We start from the raw sequence: 4,764 nt of genomic DNA, 5'->3' as shown, positions 1-4,764 counted from the left end.
CTAAGAAAAACAGCAACATGAAAAACAAGAGAGATAAGTCAATTAGATTAACAACATAAGTAAATAATCAACCAATTTAGAATATCAGCCATGATAGAGAGGAGGAATGAAGAATTATGAATAAAATCACCTAGGTGCCAAAGACTCTTTGATTATCATTGGAAGAAACTCTGTCCAATAAGGAAGTTGCTAATTGCATGAGAATTATAAATAAAAATAAATGAAAATTCATAAAATTAAACTTCAGTGACCAAATCATATTTTAATTGCTCAACAGCCATATGGGGCTTCCATAGTGAACAGAGTAGTTTCAAACATTCTCATCATTGTATAAAACATTACTGGATTGTTCTACTCTAATATCAAGCATACTTTTCTGTACAATTCCAAGAATATTTAAATTCACAGAAAATGAACAAAAAAAAGGCCAGCAGTGAATATGCACATAATTTTTCTTTGTTGGTAGATTACAATCCTCCATGACATTCAATGTGACTATGCCCTGTTTTGTATTTTACATATTTCTTAAGCACATATTCAACATAAACATTGTTACATGCCTGTTTAGGAAAAAAACTCATTGTGGGCCATGGATTCTTCAGGGACATATTTGTCATATCCTGAAAGTCCAAGACAAAACAAAAATATGAAATGAGAAAATTTGGTATGTTAAAAGAGGTATAAATTAAGGGATATGTCTCAGTTTAAATCTCTACATAATTGAATGGACACAAAATCCCAGGGTATCCAGATATAGAACAGTAACTCAGATTCCAACATGAAATAATACATTTGGACAGTAGAGAGAGTAAGTCAGAGATAAAAGTATCCAAAGAGCTAAAGGCAATGGATTGCTGCTGGTAGAGTGAGGGTCAGTTTTTTTTTTTTTTTTAATAGTGTACCACTGGTAAATTGACCACATTTCACTGAAAGACCATGCATGCAATGTATATGAGAAGCACAAATTACACTTGGTAGGTATTAAAAAGAAAAGAAAGAAAGAAAGAAAGAAAGAAAGAAAGAAAGAAAGAAAGAAAGAAAAGAAAGAAAGAAAGAAGAGGTTTGAAGATACATGAGTAGTAATGGAGGATGTGTTTGGGAAGAGTTGAGGGAGGGCTGAATAACTCAGGAGGTTATTCAAATAAAGAGGCCTTGAAGTCAGGAAAGTTGACTACTTAGGAGTGGACCTGGGAAGAATGGTAGTGAATATGATCAAAACACATTACTGAAATTCTCAAAGAATTAAGAAAGACATTATATCACAAAAGGAAATGGCTGATATCTATTTTAAAATATTCAGGTGTGAAAAGAATAAGGCTTTGAATAGGAAAATAAACTCAGGAATTAGTGGGATCTCAATTGAATTAACTGAGAAACCAACTCTAAAGTCTTATTAGTTAAAGAAGTAAAGCCAAATTAGACAACCGTGTAGAGAATTCATTGAGCAACCACAAGTTATTTATTATACATTTTAATCTATTAATCAAAATAAACAGCATTCATTAACAGAAAGACATAGGTTTTATAGGTAGAACAACTTCAGAAAAAATCATTCTTGATAATACAATAGAAGGTTAACAGTTGCTGGAAAAATTATATCCCAGGAGGTTGCATTTATTCATTAACAATATATCAGCAGTCTGAAACTATGAAAAATTTCCTAATCACATACTGAAAATATTATCTCTTATGTTATCTCTTTGCACATAACTAATTAAATTCATCTGCACTCTTACTACTTTGTTAAAAGTCAGAGAACCTGGCATTAAATTTATAGTTGGCATTATAACACTGTGGCCTAAAAACATTTAAATATTAAAATCTGAACTAAACTCTCAAGTTTCATTCTGTTCTTTTTTTCATTATTTATGTGTGTGTGTGTGTGTTTTCCAGGATATTGTAATCTTTTGTCTCTCCCTTGCTTCCTTCTTTGCTCTCTCTCTTTTTCCCATCCTCTCCTTCCTTCCTGTGTATATATGTGTGTGTGTCCATTCCAGAAGATTGCAAACTTGCTTTTCTCTCTCTCCCTCCCTTCCTTGCTTTCTTTCTTCTTCCCACCCTCAACTTCCTTTGTGTGTGTATATGTGTATGTGTGTGCCTGTGCATGTGTGCCTGTGTGTGTGTGTATTCTAAGATATTTCAACCTTTCTTTCATTCTTTCTCTCTTCTTTGCTCTCTCCCTCCCATTTCCTCCTTCTTTTGTGTGTGTGCATGCATGTCTCTGTGTATATGCATGTAGATGCATGCATGCATGGTGTACGTATGTACGCATATAAAATGTATTTTTAAACATTGGGGTAAAGAATATTATCTTAATTTTCTTTTTCTTGCTATTTTTTTCACTAACTTCTCAAATGATAATTTCCTGAGGTTCCAGATTCCAAAACATTAATCCTCAGAAAGGATCATGAAAATGTTAGATTGATAAGTTATGTGCAGTTTTTAAAAGGAATTTTCATTGGAATGGGGAGAGGCATAGGAGAAGAAGAGGGAGGGAAGGGTGGAATTGGGAAGGGATAGGGAGGGGGCTACAGCTGGGATATAAAGTGAATAAATTGTAATTAATATAAAAATTAAAAAAGGAAATTTTCATTGGATATGCAGGCTAAAATACCATTTCTGTCTTTTATTACATACTAAAAGTCTGCATTTCAACTAACTCAGCAAAGAAAAATTTGTTTGCAACACTTAGCAGATGGGAGGAAGGCTATTATGTAAGACTATGTCAGTTTTACAATATACGGTTACAAGAAAAGGCATCTACAAAGCCTTAGATGAGATCAATATCTCCTAGAGTTATATTGCTCAACTACTCATGATCATCATAAGAAAAATCATTTTATATTATTGTTTTATATAACTTGTTCATGAAAGTAAGTATTTATTGAGTGCTGATCATAGGTCAGGCTCTGTGCAAGAGGCTGGTAAGTTAAACTGATCTGTCTTCATGGAGGTAAGACTACATTAGAAGATAAAGAATAAACAAACATGCATGACATAACATAGTAACTATGGCAACAGAACAAATGCAGAGAGGAATAAAATTCAGGTAGTCTTATTTGAAAAGGATCCAGGTGAAATGGCTAAAAGAATTGATGGTTAATTTGAAATATTAGAAATGAATGGGAATTAAGTCAATTAACTGATATAGTAGAGATTAGGGAGGAAGTATAGTTAGGGAAGGTGATATAGTTCCAGTCAAAACATAGTTCTTGACAAAGACTTCAGCCATGGTGAAGCACCAACTTATCATCTATTTCCTGACATGATTTCTTGAATTCAAGTATACTTGTATCAATGCCCATGTCAGAGCTCCTCCTAGGTCATACTTGGAAAAGATGTCATCTTCATGTAGAACATGAGCAGTTGTACTTTGCACCTGTTTTTGTGAGAACTATCCTTGATAATTTGCTTTGTTTCAAAGTAAATTCAGTATTTTATACCCTACTCAATGTTGGAAGCCCTATTAAAACAGTGTATCTTTCATGTTGTCTTTGAATATGATAGATACCGATATCTAAAACTTGATATAAAATAATAAAAGTCATCTATATAAGGTACATTAATGTAAGATAAGATCTGGGACCTTCTCCTCCTTTTAAAATATTTTTTCTTTTTTATATGTATTACAGTTTATTCACTTTGTATCCCAGCTTTAGCCCCCCTCCCTCATTCCCTCCTAATACCACTCTCCCTCCCTCATCTCCTCCCAAGCCCCTCTAAAAGTTTACTGATAGGGGAGGTCCTCCTCCCCTTCCATCTGACCCTAGCTTATCAGGTCTCATCAGGACTGGCTGCATTGTCCTCCTCTGTGGTCTGGCATGGCTGCTCCCCCCTCTGTGGGAGGTGCTCAAAAAGTTAGCCACTGAGTTCATGTCAGAGACAATAAATGAAAACAGACTTCCAAGACAGACAGAATTTGAAATTTTTTTCCTGATATCGTTCGTTAGTGAACATTTATAGAATGGTTTTGTAATGTGAAAGAAAAAGATATTTAGGCAAATAATATTTTCAGCTAGAGATCCATGATAGCATGTTTTGATTCTAATTATAGAACACTTGAAAGTAGCATTATAGGTATCTTGGGCTAACTCTGAGAGAGGTATAGGTTTTGAGCAGTTGGTGGAAAGAAAACACAATATCCTGTTCCAACAAAAGACCTCTGCACATATGCAACAATTGTGCAGCTCTGTCTTCATGTGGAACTCCTAGCCGCAGGAGCAGGGGCTGTCTCTGACTCTGTTGCCTGCCCTTGGATCCCTTTATCCTAACTGGGCTGGAATGTCTAGCCTCAATAGATGTTCCTAGTCTTACTACAACTTTATATTTCAAGGCTGGTTGATATCCATAGAAGTCTTCCTCTTTTCTGAAAAAAGGAAGGAGGGGGTTGGAGGGAGGGGAGGGGAGAGGAAGGGACTGAGAAGAGAGGAGAGAAGAAAGCTGCAATTGAGATGTAAAGTAAAAAAATGAAGTAATGAAAAAAAATTCTGGCATGGCGTTAAATCAAGCTCATCCTTCAGAATGCAACATTAGGTGATCAGTTTGGGTATAACATTTGGTAATTCAACTGAGATACTATGTGCACTTGCCATAGCCCACATATCTAGCCACAATTCCAAGGGCAGTTTTATGTTGAAATAGAATATGACAATAGCATGCAGTTTGAAACGGTAACCCATCAATGACAATAACCATTGCCTAGACACTATGGAAGTAGCTTGTGGGAAACTTCGTAAAATATCTTCATTTACCCATTGAAAATAT

The sequence above is a fragment of the Psammomys obesus genome, unplaced genomic scaffold (assembly GCF_907164565.1).
Source record: "Psammomys obesus unplaced genomic scaffold, mPsaObe1.curated_primary_1811, whole genome shotgun sequence".
NCBI classification, from domain to species: Eukaryota; Metazoa; Chordata; class Mammalia; order Rodentia; family Muridae; genus Psammomys; species Psammomys obesus.
This window is presented reverse-complemented; position numbering follows the sequence as displayed.